General features: G+C 34.0%; 1 non-coding gene across 1 annotated transcript; it reads left to right on the top strand.

Annotated features, from left to right (window-relative positions):
- Positions 1-3459: 3459 nt before the first annotated feature.
- Positions 3460-3533, top strand: TRNAT-AGU (transfer RNA threonine (anticodon AGU)). Its single transcript has one exon. It is a non-coding gene; the product is annotated as a tRNA-Thr (tRNA).
- Positions 3534-18025: the final 14492 nt, after the last annotated feature.

An 18025-nucleotide genomic window follows, 5' to 3' on the forward strand; every position in this document is an offset into this window, starting at 1 on the left:
AGTTAAGTTTTTAACCCTTGTGTAGGGTAAGAATTCAACTCATAACCTACCGAATTGACACTGACATATTACTCATCTGACCACTTCACCTATGCCTTGAGGGTAATAAAAGACATCAACTTAGACCATCATAATAGGTGTTGTTGATATTTGCCCTATTGTATTTTCTATTTTATTGTATTGTACACTTAGTTGGTTAATTGGTTATATGTTTGGTAGTAGCTAGCAGTTAGAATAGGGTTAGAGCATAGCAGAGTTTTGTTTTTCGTCTTATGTATTTAAATGCTGCAAGCAACTTAAGCTGCATTCTCTTTACTTTTCAATTTTTAGTTTTGAGTTTTGAATTCATTTTCAATTTTCTATTTTGATAATCTGTTTTTAAAAAATTGAAAACACGTTCTTTTTCTCATTTTGAAAAATTATTTTTCAAAACAGAAAATTAGAAAATATGTTCTCTTTGAAATTTTGAAAATAATTTTTTAAAGATATTTTATTTGATAAATTTGATTATTCAGTAAATTAGAAATATTTAATGTTAATATTGTTAGATAACATGATCTGATCATATGCAGCGGAAAAATAAAATCTGATTTTATTGGTGTCACGTTTTTCAAATCTTACAGTTTAAAGACAATACACAAAATGAAAAGTTACCTCTAAACGAAATTTGATTTCGTAGCCGATAACCCGCTTGATATCTCCCACGCGTGAGATGTCAAGTTGGTTCACTCGAAACCGTCAAGACTTCAATAGACTTGAGAGAAAAAGGACACAAAAATTTTCTCTAAAATTTTCGTTTTGATTCAATTGATTGATTTTTGGATTCTGGGTTTAATGTTATAATTATAGACAAAAAAAACACAAAGTGCTATTGGACAGGGCTTTAGGTGCTAGTAAAATGCTGGATCCAACTTAATAATTAAATAAATAATCATATTACTTATTTAATTATTCTTATTTCCTTAATAAATAATTACACTTATAATTACTAAATTTGCCCCATTTTTCTTTTAAAACGATTTCCATTGGATGGGACTTTCTAGGTTCACAATTAAATTGGCAACGAGAATTAATCAATTATTAATTCTCGTAAATCATGAGTGACATCTAGCAATATGTCATGATTACTCAATTTAATGTAAAACGGGAATGTGAACCTTACAATACGGTGCCCTGTAATACAATCCCTCTATTATACTATATCTCGATGAGATATGAGATTACGATCAGTAGGTCAAATCTCTCAATCTCGTCATATGACCAAATCTAATAATCATGCTTGACTAATATGACACAACCTCTACGGAATCCAAACTTCGTCGTAATATTACCTTGGCCAAGGATTTATCGTCAAGTGACCACTGGATCGCATAGGATATCCTCCTCGTATATCTTGAGGTGATAGATTCCATGTCTGATGCACACATACCTTGTGTGTCACTGAACTAGGCACATAGATAAGTACGGCTATCCCTGATTAGGAAAACCATATAATATTGTTGATATCCTAATCCACTAATACATAGATATCCATGTCATCTCAGGTCTAAGGACTAATGCAAATCAGTAGTTAATATTGAATCACTAACCCATGAGATAAAATCCATGCGATTCAATATTAACAGTCCCGTTCAGTGAACTCGTTCCTATAATGAGCACCTACTCATCTTCCTTCTGTATCTCATACAGAGTGGTACAAGACCCACCAATCTTATCTTTCGGTATCTTATACCAAACAAGGAGGAAGACGATGTGCTGAGCTTTGCGAGTTGCTAATTATCCGGATTAGGAACTCTATGAGCATGAACATATTTATAGTATAACGTATTGTGGATTATCCGTCTCGATTATTCTTAACAATTAAAAATGGTATCCACTTCTTATTATACTAAAGGATATTTGTATGTTAAATTCAAACTATATTGCAATTTAAATTAAAGATAAAACTTGCCATTAAATAGTGTTTAAAGAATTATAAGATCAAACCCTATTGTGTCACTATAATTAGTCTTAAGGGTTTATATCTAACAATCCCCCACTAGCTCTAAAACTATTCTAAATGGTATCTCATACCCCATCTATCTAGATGAGATCTAGTTACTTTTGGTTCATGGCCCTAGTTAGTGGATCTGCTGCATTCTCTGATAAACTTGGATTAAACCCTCTATCCAAAAACTTTGGAAGATGATTTGCAAAGGTAATCTTAAATCCCTCAGAGTCTTCTAGGATAACTCCTCCTAAATGTAGTTGAACAAGGAGACTAATCCTAAGAAAGGGATTATCCCTATAAGGTTATAAAAAAATGATAATACCTCATTCGGGGTAAGTATTCATGCTTAGTATCAATTTTAAGCTATCTGTAGCTCTTTGTCCTATTTTTTTATTGCTCTATGCCTAATTTAAATATCGGAATGACTTTCTTGGCCAACTCATGACAATCTCATTGTATCTCTTTTGTAGTCTATTAACAATTGTGGACCTAAAGTGTAAGTTTTTTGCCATCTAGTACTATTTTTTTTTGTAAATATATTGGTGATTGAATTTGTAGATTATCAATCACATAATTGTATATGCCTCTCAGAGCAATAGCCCTATATCGAGATCATGAATACTTTCTTGTCCAACATGTTTGGAATATAATTTTGAGTTTAATTTTTGAATTATAATTTGATTGAGAATAGAGTTAATGTCATTTAAAGAGCTAAAACACTATTGACGATATTAAGATAATCTTTATCATAATGAATAATATAGCCCTTGTCTACAAATACAATAGTTTATTTGACCATTTTAAAGTACAATAATCCATCTAATTTAGTCTTGAAACTAAAATACAATAATTTATTTCACACCTTACTTTCTTCTTTACAAGCAATTGGTATGTATTTTCCAAGCAAACAAGTTAATTGCAATTCAACTGGTAAAACCATATGAAGTTCATATTCAAGTTTCCTATACGTTGGCTTAGGAAAGTTTTCTCTCTTTTTCCTATAATTTTTTTTTATAGTAATATCATATTGATATTTAATGTTGTTATTAAATTACAAATTAATTATTCTATTTTGTATTTTACAATAAATTAATTATCATATTGTAATTTTTCTCAAATGATTTTGGAGTTTTTGTTAATGGATAATACATTATAATTCAATAACATAATTTGGTAAAAAAAATTAAATTTTACTAAAAATTAAAATTTAGTGATCGTAGTTATAAAAATTAAAGTATAACGATCAATTTATTAATTAATACAAAATTTATGTACCAATAATATAATCCATCCCTTTATAAATATAAGTTGTTGTGATATATAAATATATATATATTTGATTTATATTAAGTAAATAATAAATGTATATTTGTTTGAAATTATTATTAAAAAACTTACTTGAAGAACATTGAAGATTAAAGAGAAAATGTTTTATGTTATATAGAACATAGCGGTGCGTACATAATATAGCTTTCGTAGCTCAGTTGGTTAGAGCACCCGTTTAGTAAGCGGGAGGTCTTGAGTTCGACTCTCAACGAAAGCAATTGCTGTGCTTTGATGGCTGCCCCCTTGATTTTAAACCTCATCTATTTTAAATTAAGCTTTTGGTAGTTGTCCGTTCTGGGATACTGCTCCTTTCAAAAAATGGGTCGGGCTGACCCGTTCTGTCTCCAATCTTCCAGATCCCAAATTTTTATATACTCTTAATTTAATTTTAAGTTAAAAATAAATTTAAAATTGTGATAGTTTATCTTAGTAAATTAAAAGGGTGTTTACTTAGCTAAAGTTGGTCAACACCAATTTTGAAGTTAGCCATTAGCGTCTTAACAATTTAAAGTGTTTGGATAGATTTAAATAGCTAAAATACTACTTAATTTAAAAACTTTGATATTAGTCTTTAAAAAGTTGTAAGGGGTCATATTTTTATTTTGGCCGAATGGATAAATGCCACTACAATAATGTTGTAATTAAAATACATTTAAAAACGCCACAATACGTAGTTTATTGGGATATTTTTTTTAAATTATGCATTAAAATAGTATTTTAAAGGACATTTTTTAAAAAAATGTTCTAAAAATATTGCCCCAACAAGTGTTTTTTTTTTTTTTTTTTGGGGTGGTATGCATCCCTGAACTTTCACTTTTTTTTTTTAATTATAGCACCATCAATTTTACTTGGTTTCATTTACATTCTTTAATTAGTCAATTTCACATCATATGAGGTGCATTTGATATGCATACATGCTGATGTGGACATTAGGGGGGAAATGTGCGCTAACGTGTATAACTCTCCAATATGGGTGTGTATTCGGTTATAATCGAACCAAATCGTCCCATTTTACCTAATCGAATCGAACTGCCCCATTGAAAATAACCGAATTGACTTGATACACTAATTGAAATAACCGAAGCCGAATTAACCAATTTGAATTTTGAACTAATTGAACCGAAAACCGAATCAGGAAAATAACCTAAAAATCGAATTGAATTAACCAATTTGACCTTTAAACTAACCGAACCAAAAACTAAACCAAAAAACAGCCCAAAAATTTAACCGAATACATCTTGATTCAATTCCTTGACATCATGATATATTAATTTAATTTACCTCCAAGTCAATTCCAAATATATCTTGATTTCTAAGTTTCTAACCCCCTATCATCAGTAACAGCAAACACTAAAAACTAACAAAACAAAAAACATAGGATGATTTTTGATTTTGACTCAGGACAATTACAGTGGATTACTAAGTTCGTACTACACTAAGAAACCAAATTCAAATTCATTTTCCATAAAGCATACGCTAAGGAAAACTTAATTGCTCAAAGTTAGACAAAAGTGGGGGGCATCATCCTTAGCCTCATCATCATCATCCAATAAAAAGCTTTATGTTCCAAAATTGATTGCCATATTCACCCATCACAGCCCCCCGAGATTGCAATCACTTCATGTTTTTTAATTTTGTGATCAATTCAACATTCAGTACACGGATATCCCAACATTGGATACATGGAAGAAAGCTAATAGAAACATGGAAGGTATCTATAGGTTAAACAAACAGCAAATCACAAAACACTGAAATAGAACCAAATCACAAAACACAAAACAACAAGAAGTAAACAACAAACCAAATAAAAAAACAGAAACAAGTTAAACAACGAATTCGCAAAGCCAAGTCAAAGCATCGAAAGATTAAACAAACAGCAAAGGAAACCAACCAGATCGGATATGACAATCAAAACCACAAGATGATTAAGTTGTCAAAATTGTATTACCTTCTCAAATTGATGATGGTGATACCCGCAAGATCGTTAACGGTGAGGTGAGGAGGGTGAAATGGCTCAGGGTTTGCTGTGGCTTTCGATGGGGTGAGGGGTGGGCTAAGTCTTGAACTATTAGGTGCATGGGGGTTGGGTGGGGGAGAAGCCGTCGCCGATGGTGAAGGAGTTTGGGTTTGACGGTGACGACGATGTGAGGGTTAGCCACCGATGACATGGGGCTAGAGTCGATGCTTCAACCACGAGGGGAAGGGGGCTGGGTCTTGGGTTATCAGGTGCAGGAGGGCTGGGTGTTGGGTAAGGGAGAAGCCGATGAGTCGACTACGAGATGAAGGTTGACAACGGGTGGGGGGTGACTCGAGTGAGGCGATTTCTCGAGTGTGCTACGCCTGCGTAAGAACGAAGAAGAAAAGCAATGGATAGAACTCACAGAACATGGACTTGGTTGGAGTGAGGTAGTGTCGCTACCCGAGTCGGTCAGGTTCGATTTTGTGGGCATTTTTGCCCAAATACCTGAACCAAACCAATTAACCGAAATATTTATAAAATACTAACCGAACCCAAATAGCTCACATTGGCTAATCGAATCGAACCGAATGGTTCAATCAGTTTGGTTTGATTTAATCGGTTAAACCGATTTTATGCTCAACCCTACTCTCCAAGTTAGGGCGCCTTGGGTAGGATCCAGGTTTTGCCGCATTCGCTCTCTAAGAACTTGAACTCCAAGAGAAAATAGCAACAGAGGGCACTAGAAACTCAATACGGCTACACAATTAGACTCTCAAAGCTATTACAGAAGCATGATGAGATCATGAGAGCAAATTTACATAAAATCCATTATTTACTAGTAAATAGTAAAAATTTTAATTTCACCATAGGATTCGCTTGTTTTACACACATAAAATACAAACTAGAATAGTTTATTCATAAAACCCATAACATAAAAAAAATCCTCTCACGACTCATCAACTGCATCTATTGGTGATACATCCACCATTACTGCTTTCCTCTTTTTAGAACCCGAGCCATTTGTATTGTTAGTAATAAAGGGTGAGTTTTAAAACCAATAAAAGCAATATAAAATAGCAAATCATAAATTCATGACAAACATAGAAAAACATGGAATGAATCATACATGTCGGTCGTCCACCTCATCCATCTCGGACTCTTAGTGACCTCATACGACTTTTCCCAGGCCCTAACACAAGCTTTGTTAGTCTCAAAATCATAGCCTTATGCCTAGGCACTCATCTATCATCATATGCAAATCATGACAAAATAATTTGCACAAAAAACATATTAAACCCTTACTGTATTAGTTTTTGCTGCCTTGATAGCCCCTTTGAAATATTTTCCCACAACGTTGAAATCAGTGATATTACTCCTCAAAATTTCTTTAATAAAAATTAAACATAATAAGACAAAATAAAATATTATTGCTTAAGCACTTACCTTACTGCTTAAGCTCACACTGCTATTTGTTTCTTCCAATGTTTCTATCTCATACTCAATTTCTCCAATCTCTCAATTAAAGTCTCTTTCTCTCTCTCAAGCTTAATTTCTCCAATCTCTCTCTCTCTCTCTCTCTCTCTCTCTCTCTCTCTCTCTCTCTCTCGTATGCCCAATCTCTCTATTGTTGCGCATTTAATTATTCTACTTCTTTTCTCCACTTAGTCTTTTTTTTTGGTTATTTAATCTACCCACTTAGTCTTATTTTCTCCATTATTTCCTTTACTTAGTCTTATTTATTTATTTAATCTTCCCACTTAGTCATCTTTCATCTATCCAAGCTATAATGGCAAACAATTTACTCGGCCCCTTGTCACATCACACACACTCGCGCGCACATGCCTTTAAAATAAATAATTTTGTATGCCTCTACCAAACTTCAAACCTGCGACCTCATCCTTCCTTTGCACACGCATAATCGCCTGATCTGCAAGCCTCCTTATTAATTAGGGTGTGCGGCGGTTCGGTTAGACTGAACTAACCAAGCTGAACCGACCGGTTAGGTTCGGTTAGTTTAGAATTGGTTATCGGTTCCGTTAAGGTGGGTCAAATTTCAGTTTATAAAAAATCGATTCAGTTTTACTGGTTAGGTTTACTCCATTAACTGAACTGACTGTTAATCAAAACGACGTTGTTTTGTATATGATAAAAATGACGTCGTTTGAAGTAAAAAATCGAGCCTGCACAAAGAAGAATATCACGTGGAGAACAGGAGGAGGGCTACGCACGCATCCATCCCGACCATTCCAATCCATTGTACGAGAGAGAGAGAAAGAGAGAGAGAGAGAGGGAAACCGAAACCCTAGTGTTGTTGTTGCTTCCAACTGTCGCCGCCGATTCCTTTCGTCGCAGCATCATCTTTTCCATTATCGTCAGACGTTGATAGAGGTGAGGTGAGTTCCTGTTCGTTAGTGACTTTGTATCTTTGAGCGTTCGAGCCCTAATCCATCCTAACCGAAACTAAGAGAAAGAGAAGCCCTACCGTCCGTCGATTCGTTGTCGTCGGTTAGGTCCTTGACTCATTTCGTTCTACTCCTAACCCTAACCGAAACCCTAAACCTAAATCATAATCGATTAGACCCAGACCACACCTAGTCATCGACGATTGACCCACACGGCCACACCTACGACCAACACAAAAGTTAGGTTAGTTTTCAAATTTTCGTTAGGTTAGGGTTTTGGAGTTTTAAAATTTTTTGGACTTTTAGTTACCGGTTTGGGGTTTTTTTTGTTTGTTGTTGTTGCCATTATTTTTCTCATTTCTTGTTAACTTCTTGTTGTTGCCATTCTTTATTATGTTGGGATTCATTACTTATTTTTTTTTGAAACATCTCAAGTTGTATAAGGAAAGGAGGCTGTTGAACTTGCTGTTCTTTTTGCAAAATTCCAGGCATGTAATTTTTATCCCAACATTATTTAGTTGTGTAATGTGGTAGAAGTGGATTCCATGTTGAATCAGTTTCTTTATAATAAAGGAAAAATTATAAGCCAAACACATTTTCATTTTCAAATAATTAGTAGAAGTTGACAGAATGGGATACCATGTCCCATTCTGTCCCTTAATTTTTCTTTTAAATTACAACCCCTTAATTTTTTAGTATTCATTTTCATATAATTAGTAGAAATGGACAGAATTATGAGTGATAGAATTTTAATTGCAGCCCCTTAATTTTTCTTTTAAATTACAAGATTGTAAGTTAATCACAAGAAGACATTTTAACTCACTGTTTTAATACATATCAATTACAATTGTATTAATTTTAGATGGCTAGATAAGAAGACACCAGTCACGCCACAAACATCCCTAGTAGTATGGATGATAGTTCAAAACCTACACCAATAGTACCAAGTCAAGGTAGTCAATCTCAAGCTGATATAGGTGCAACATCACTAGGAAAGGCAAAGAGAAAAATAATAAGAGTTAGGTTAGATATGTGGGATTATTTTACTAAGTTTACAAATGCAGAGGGTCAAATTAAAAGGAGATGCAACTATTATTCTAGAGAGTTCCACTGTGATAAAAAAAAAAAATGGGACTACGGCTCTAAAGAATCATATGGGAACATGTAAAAAACACACTCATGCTTTGGAAACTCACCAAATACAATTAAACTTGCAACCAACTTCAACGACAATGGGGGCTGGGAGAGAGTATGGGATTGGTAAATTAAAAATTTGATCAAGTGCTTGCTAGAAAGGCTTTAGCTTGCATGATGATGGTAGATGAGATGCCTTTCAAATTTGTTGAGTGTGAGGTGTTTAAGCACCTCATTAATGTGATTTGTCCAAAATTTCAGATTCCTTCACGTTGGACAATTTCACATGATTGTTTTGAATTACTTAATAAAGAGAGATTGAAATTGATGAATAAGATAAAAAATTCACGTGAAAGAGTTTGCTTAACCACTGATACATGGACCTCCATTCAAATGATTAATTATATGTGCTTGACGATGCACTATATTGATAATAATTGGACATTGAAGAAAAAAAATTTAAATTTTTGTCCAATATATAGTTACAAGGGTGATGCCATTGCTATGACAATTGAGAAGTGTCTAATGGGATGGAAATTTGATAAAGTTTTGACTTTGACAGTAGATAATGCTAGTTCAAATGATATTGTTGTGGGTAACTTCAGGAAAAAAATGGCAAAATGGGTTGCTAGCATTATGAGTGGCAATTATTTACATATCAGGTGCGTGGCTCATATAATAAATCTGGTTGTGCAACATGGGTTGAAAGAGCTAGATGAATCAATAACAAGAGTTAGGGATACAGTCAGATATATTAAACAATCTCTAGCAAGACTAAGAAAATTCAAAGAATGTGTGGAAGTGAAAAAAATAGAATCTAAGGGCCTATTATCGCTGGATATTGCAACTAGATGGAACTCCACATACTTGATGTTAGAGTCTGCTCAAAAGTTTGAGAGGGCTTTTGAGAGATTTGATGAGGAAGAGCCATGTTTTATGCTTAATCTTGGTACAAGTAGTTGGAATAATGACCCACAACAGGTTATTACTACTGATAGGAGACCCAAGCTAAAGGATTGGACGAGGGTCAGAATGTTTGTTAGAGTGTTGCAACAATTTTATGAGCTTACTTTGCGGGTTTTGGGTACTTCATATGTCACCTCTAACACTTTTTTCCATGAGATTAGTACTGTTCATTGTCTCTTACATGAGTGTTCAGAGGGTGACGATCTTGAGTTGAGTGAGATCACTGGAAAAATGAAAGAAAAAATTGATAAATATTGGGGGGATCTAGAAAAAATAAATCACCTTCTTTACAATGTTGTGATGCTTGATCCTAGGCACAAGTTAGAGTTTATGGAGTATGCACTTCAGGAGATGTATTCATATGAGAAAGGGGTTGCTTTAGTTTTGTTCTTAAAAAATGTCATATATACTTTGTATAAAGAATATAAGAAAAAATTGGCACCTCAAAGTGAAGTAAGAGAGCGGTCTCAAGTGTCAACTCCACCTATTGTGGAGAATGTCGAGAAGGAAAAATCTGGCAGACCAAACTTGTTTAGTTCTCGTTTTAAAAAGTATAAGTATGCCACTGGTAGTGGGTCTACAACTGTGCCTTCAAAATGGGATAAGTATTTAAGTGAAGTGTGTGAGGAGGAAACTGATGACTTTGACATTTTGAATTGGTGGAAAATTAATTGTCATCGGTTTCCTATTCTATCTTCTATGGCTCGAGATGTGTCGGCAATTCCAGTTTCTACTGTTGCGTCCGAGTTTGCCTTTAGCACAGGGAGTTGAGTACTTGATCCATTTAAGAGTTCTCTTTCTCCTAAAGTGGTTGGAAGTTTGATTTGTACGCAAGATTGACTTCGGTCATCTACCACTCTAATGATTGTTGAAGAATATTTGGATCATGTCGAACAACTTGAAGAAGGTAAACTCATTGTTACTTTTTTTTTTTAATTCTAGTTCAATACTTTTTACTTTTAAATTATTTAATTAATTTTGTGTATTGTTTTAGAATTGGTAAAGGTTATTGTTGACAGCCCCACACCAATAGAAATTTAGATTTTGAATACTCATGCATTTGTAAGTAAGAGAATTTGAACCTCTCAGTATTTCAATATCGATTAGTTATTTGGTTTGCTTTGGTTGACTGTGTTTGAGATTTTTTTTAATTGCCAGCACTATATGCCATAACTTGTTTTGAAAATTTGTATTTATTTTCTATCACTCTATGAGTATTTGGAATGTTTGCTGCTATTTCTAATGTTTCTAAATTGTTTTATTGATTTGCAGCCTTGAGAACACTCTGAATTATGGTTTTGAAAGAGTTTGGGCTATTGGATATATGAAATGTTCGCGCAGGTGAGCTTCCCTTTCTTTTTATTTTCCTACCCATATGTTTGGGAGGGGGGGTTCATTCTAATTGTGATATGTTGCAAATTTGAAATTTAGTGAAATTGTTTTACTGGTACATTTGTGAGCTTGTTTCATTCAGAATCTTCAATTTCCTGTCTTTAGATTTTCCAGTCTGTGATCATGTATTTATTTGTTTATCACTATTAACAGGCATGGTGAATAGTTACCCCCAATCTTTGTAAGCTCTAATTGTATATTGTTCATACTGATGAGGTGAAAAGGAAATTCATTAGAGAACTATAACTCTAATCATGTTTTATCCTAATGCATCTAGTGATGTTTTTGGAGGGTGAGAGGTAGGAAGGTCTTAGATGACTTGGAGAGTTTGGTTTTGCACATGAAAAGTAACATCATTAGTACTTCATTTTCTTGGTTGAGATTGGACACCCTTTTTTGCTTGCCATCCATTGTGCAATTTTTGGGTGACCTGTTTTTTGTTGCTTAAATCATAGCAGGAATTTTTTGTTTCCTGCTTATCTTTTGTAAGGAATGCATCCATTTCCAATGTTTTGCATTCAAGATTCACCCCCTTAAGGTTGTAATTATTTTATTAAAAAAAAAATTCTAACCATGTTCTATGATAGGGGTTGTTAGACAAGTAAAAACATGTTAGAAAATAGATGCAATTGAGATGGGAATGTTATGCTTGAAATATAACTTGGAAAAAAAGGGGTTTAGAGTAATCAAATCCATAGTATGAAAACACATGGTCTAATGCTTAATGTTAGGGACGAGAGAGGACAAATTAAAACACATGGTCTAATTGAAGTTATTCCATCGATAGAAGAAAATGGACAAAGAGATTCAATGTTACCAGCCAAAGTAATTAGAAACAGACTTAATTGAGATCACATTCATCCTTTTTTTGTGTGTGGTTATTTTGTTATAGGACTTGTTACTCTTTTTGGGATTGATTCCAACTAAAAGTATATACAAATGCTTGCATCACATTGGCCTTCTTATCGAGTTATTGCTACTTTAATATGATACACATACCTATAGCTAGTATGGACAATAGTGGAAAAATCACATGGACAGACTATTAACATTAAGAGTGTTGGAGCATATTACAATAAATTACAATAATTTTTGCTTAATGTGACATTGAAATTCAGTCTTCAATTTTCATCTCAGGTTATTGATGGAGAGAGATTACCTTTGGCAGTGAAGGAATTGGGGACCTCTGATCTTTACCCACAAGCGAGTTGGTCTTCCTTTGCCTTCTGTAGCAGGGTACTATATATTATCGTATTTTAATACTAGTGAGCTGGCTATGTTCAAGGAAGTGGAACTGCTACTATTTTATTTTATGGGCTCATGGAGATATATGTGTGTGTGCACGAGTGTGTAAATGACATGCAGAGTTTTCTAGTGGTCTCGATTCGATTAAAAGTTTAGGGAAAACTTCGGTTATCATTTCGGTTTGGTTAGGATATTTTAGAGTTCAGTTATTCAATTTCGATTAGTTCGATTATACCGTTGTTGGCAGTCGGTTCGGTTCGGTTATTAATATATATGTGCAAATTAATTATATACTAATCCCAGATTCTCTTCATAAAAATTAAATTCCAATATTATACTCCTAAGGTTCGAACCCACGATCTACTGGATCACTTGTGCACACATAACCACTAAGCTACAAGACTTCTTATTTACATATATGCAATGATTAATTTTAAACCAACTATCAGATTACAAAATTATGCTTAGATCTCGAAAATTTCCAAAAACTTCCAACCAACTCTCAATTCACAAACACGATAATATTAATTTCCTCCGTTAAATTTCTCAATCCACAAATTCCAATAAATAAATCATTTCAAATACATAAATCAATTATTTTTTTTTCAAAATATTGGGATGTTACAAGATGCGATATACTCAACCTCACATGTCGATAATGTGACGATAGATTGCTTCTTTGACGATCGTATAAATGCAATTCCTCGATGTAAAACATGCACCCTATCATGCTGTTTTGCTCATCAGGGCTTCCAACTCAATTACTATCACTGTATCCAACCAACTCCAAGTTTTCCAAATCATAAAACATGCCATGCTGGATTATACCTTTAATATATCAAAGCACCCTTTTTTGCTACCATTAGGTGTGAGCCCTTTGGCTTCTCCATAAATCAACTTACCAAGCCAACTTCGAATAGAATATTCGACCTTGTGCAAGTCAAATACCTCAGATTGCCAATCAAGCTCTTGCAGTATGTTGGATTCACTACCCTTCCTTTTCATTCTTTGGCTAATTTGACTCCATACTCCATCAGGGTATCTTTTGAATGACATTCCAAGATGCCAAATTTCTCCAAAACCTTATAGGCATATTTTGTTTGAGATACGAATGTTCCATCATTATCTTGTTTTACCTCAAATCCCAAGAAGTGCGCCATGAGTCCCAAATCTATCATCTCGAACTCTTTTCCCATCAATCTTTTGAACTCTTGTATCATGGCCAAATTATTGTCAATGAAGACTATGCCCATCCACATAAAGGAAAACTAGTAATATGTCACCTTTGGGGTTTGTCTTCATATACAGGGCGTGTTCAGTTGGGCATTTTGAGAATCTAGAATACATGAAGTAGGCATTGATCTTTGCATTCCATGCTCTCAGTGCTTGCTTTAACCCATAAAAAGCTTTCCTCAATCAACACACCTTGTCTTCTTGTTTTTTTTTTTTGTCTGAATTTGAGGGGTTGATTCACATAGACTTTCTCAAGGTACCCGTTTAGGAAGAATGACTTGACATCCATTTGGTATAGCTTCCATTTCTTTTGAGCTACCATCGAGATCATTAATTTGATTGTGTTTAGGCGAGCTACTAGAGTAAACACTTCATCATAGTCAATTCCATGGTTTTTGTCTGCAGCCTTTAACCACTAGCGTTACCTCATGCTTTTCCACATTTCCTTGCACATTCTTCTTTGTCTTGAACACCCATTCGACATCAATTGCCGTGTGCCCTCATGTAGTTTAACCAGTTCTCAGGTTTGGTTTTTGTTTATTGCTTGGATCTTTTCCTCCATGGCTCTTCTTCATTTCTCATCTTGAGATGCCTCATCGTATGTCAATGGATCATAATCTACAAATAGGAAAAACAAAAACAATTTTTCATCTTCCTTAATTCCTGGGCTAATGTTGTAGATGTCTTGTAGATTCCCTATTTTTCTTCATGGGTAAACTACTTGATTCTCCAACCTAAGGATGGACTTCAAGGTGATCCTTGGTTTGGGTGGTAGACTCTTTGTCTTCCTTTTCCACCACAACTTGCTTTCCTTTTTCATCAAATTTAACATCTACTGACCACACAATTTTCTTTGTAATTGGGTTGTAGAGCTTGTAGCCTCTCAAGTTTTCTCTATGTCTAAGGAAAATGCACTTCTGACTTTTATTTTCAAGCGTCGTTCCACATACGGCCAGGACTACACTGTGTCTTACGATCAAAAGAACACCACGCCCCTCGCACGTGCGTGCCATATGTCCCATGTTAGATATACGCATTTAAGACTAGTTTTAGTGACACAAATGAGCTTGATCTAATAACTTTTTAAATTTTATTTAATGACAAGTTTATGTTTTATTTAAATTGCAATATGGTTTAAGTCAAACATATAAATATATATATATATATATCTTTTAGTATAATAAGGAGTGTATACCATTCTTAAGTATTAAGAATATGTGTGACGGATAATCCACAGTTCGTTATACTATAAACATGTTTCTAGCCATAAAATTTCCTAACCCATATATTAACAACTTGCAAAGGCTGGCACATCATCTTACTCTTTGTTCAATATGAGATACTGAAAGATAAGGTTGGTGAGTTTCGTGCAATTCTGTATGAGATACAAAAGGAAAATGAGTGGGCGTTTGTTATAAAAACAAATTCACTAAACGAGACTGTAAACATTGAATCACATGGGTTTTATCTCACGGGTCAATGATTCAATGTTAACTATGGATGTGCAACTAATTCTTAGATCTGATATGACATAGATATTTGTACATTGATGGATTAGGTTATCAGAAATACTATATGGTTGTTCTAATCAGGGATAATCATAGGTATCTATGTGCCTAGTTTAGTGATGCATGAGGTATGTATGCATCAAACATGAAATCTATTACCTTGAGATTTATGAGGAGGATATCCTATGTGATTCAGTAATCACTTGACGATAAATCCTTGATCAATGTAATATGATGATGAAATGTGTGTTCCATAAAGGTTGTATCATATTAGTCAAGATTGATTTTAGATTTGGTCATATGACAAGATTAAGAGATTTGACCTGCTGACCATGATCTCATATCTTGTTGGAATATAGGATGATAGATGAATTGTATTGCATGGCATCATAGTGTAAGGTTCACATTATCTGTTTCATCTTAATTTTGGTAATCATAACATATTACTAGATGTCACTCATGATTTACGAAAATTAATAATTAATTAATTTTTGTTGTCAATTTAATTATGAACCCAGAAAGTCTCACCCAATAAGAATTTGTTTTAAAGAGAAAAAAATAATTCAATAATTATGGAATTACTAAATAATGGTGTAATTATTTATAAGATAAATAAAGGTAATTAAATGATTAATGGGTTAATTATTTAATTATCAAGTTGGATTGGACATTTTGCTAGCACATCAAGCCCAGTCCAATTGCACTTGAGGTTTCTAGGGTTTGCCTATAAATTGGACATTAAGCCCTTGAATCCATAACACAACGCAATCAGTTGTATCTAGATTAGACAGAAATTTTAGAGAAAATTTTTTGCGTCTTTTTCTCTTAAAGTTTCTTGGAGTCTTAACAATTTCAGGTGGACTGACTCGGCATCTCACACCTGTAAATTATATGGTGGGTTATCTACAACAAATTTTGTTTTCGTCTTGAGATAACTTTTCGTTTATGTGTTTGATTTTAAACCTTATGTTTTTGAAAAATGTGATACCTGTAAAATCAGATTTTGTTTCCGTTGTGTATGATAAAATCATAATTTTCTAACATCCCAATCACGATCAATGAGTATAAATAACCTCTGACCCTTCACATTTTGGACTTTTCATCTTCTTTCAGACCCTTGGACTTCTTACTCCCACACAACCACACTTCTCCTGAAGAAATCTATTTGTCCCGGATGACTTCCACAGCATACTCATCACTACATATTTCCATTTGCATCATTGCTACACCATGACTTCTTTTAACTTAAGCATCGGAGGGCCCACGCGGGAGAAATCCATGCTTGCCTTCTAACTGCTTTGTCTTGTAGAAGCTTCTCTCGAGCAACTTTCTCTAGGGAAAATCCAGCTCTTTTGAGCAACGGATCGAGCCCCTTAATAGCAGCAATCGGTTTCTCCTGGTTTGTTCTTCTACCAAGTTTTATCAACTTCTAGAGCTTTTTCCCCAATAAAAATTTTAATTATTGTATTCAACCAAAAAGCATGAGATGATATGAGAGACGACCATCACTTAAGGAAAAGAAGCAAAGCGAGAAATATTACATAGTCCCGTATGTTTCATGATCAAGTGACCTTTATAGGATTGTGGTTAAGCAAACACAATTGAATTTCAAAATTTAGGTAGGATATGTGATCAAATGATCCATTTTTAAGCACTATGTAATGTGCAATGATTAAATGAAGTAAGCATATGGGGACATCAAGCTTATTTGCCATGGGAAGTTGGTCTAGGAAATTTGGATCATGGGTTAAAGCCTTAATGGCCTCAGGTGGATTGAAATTGGGGATTTTGTTAGACTAACACTAATATTTTTTATGACAAGTTCATTATTGTCAATGACAAGATGGATATTGAAAATGTTGTTCAGATTGTAGGGCCCAAATTCAAAGTTTTTCCCATTAACTCTAGTGTATAAGACAAATGGGTTATGAGTAACTAGTAAAATCACATAGAAGGTTTTGAGTCTTTTGATTAACCTAGCGAAAGTCAATTTATCCATGTTGAAAATAGGTTCCCACTTACTAAGATAGTTGAGTAAAAGAAATCTTTCTCCTTGGAACTCAATGAAATAAACATGTCCTTCATTCAAAATCTTTTGATTTGCCAAACCATAGAACTTTGACACAACTTTAGCAAATATGAAGATTTTAGCCATAGTCTTAGGGTATTTTAGACCTTTGTTTCAACAAGTTTGATAGTCCAAGGGATTCCTCTTAGACTTGATTTTTGTTGTAAAGGCGTTCATTGAGAAGAGTAGATCCCTAAACGAGCATCATCTTGATGAGTTTTATTGTATCACTAACGAAGAGTCCTGGTGTTGTGTTGTGTTGGTACACAAGGTTGAGTTTCCATGAGTCTTTAAAGGCACAGTTTGTAGAATTCTTGATGGAGATAAGTGAGATATGGGATGCACTTATGGTGATTTAAATGGAGAAGATGATCGAAAAGAGATATTAGCCTACTAGTGTTGTGATAAAGAAATGAAGGAATGATTTTGCACAAAGAGAAGATAGGAGTTTTAATTGGGATTTTAGGGTTTTGATTGGGTGGTTTAAGTCGATTGTGATATCTAATGGTATTTGAATTTTGTGACATGGCACTTTAGTCAACTTGACTCGTGTAAAAAGCTCATAAAATTTTGATGTAAAGAATTTTTAAATCAATGATTACCCTATTGAGGTTAACAAGGAAATGTACACAAGAGGGATGGAAGACTAGTAATAAGAAAGAGAGAGAGCCCTTCAATGATGGGGTGCCTTCTTAACCTTCTTAGCAATGTGGTTTCTATAATCCATTAATAATAAGACAAAAGAGAGAAATGTACACATACATAGAATAATTGTCAAATTATTGTAGCTATTTTTCTAAT

The sequence above is a fragment of the Diospyros lotus genome, chromosome 5, assembly GCF_014633365.1.
Source record: "Diospyros lotus cultivar Yz01 chromosome 5, ASM1463336v1, whole genome shotgun sequence".
In the NCBI taxonomy this organism is placed as follows: domain Eukaryota; kingdom Viridiplantae; phylum Streptophyta; class Magnoliopsida; order Ericales; family Ebenaceae; genus Diospyros; species Diospyros lotus.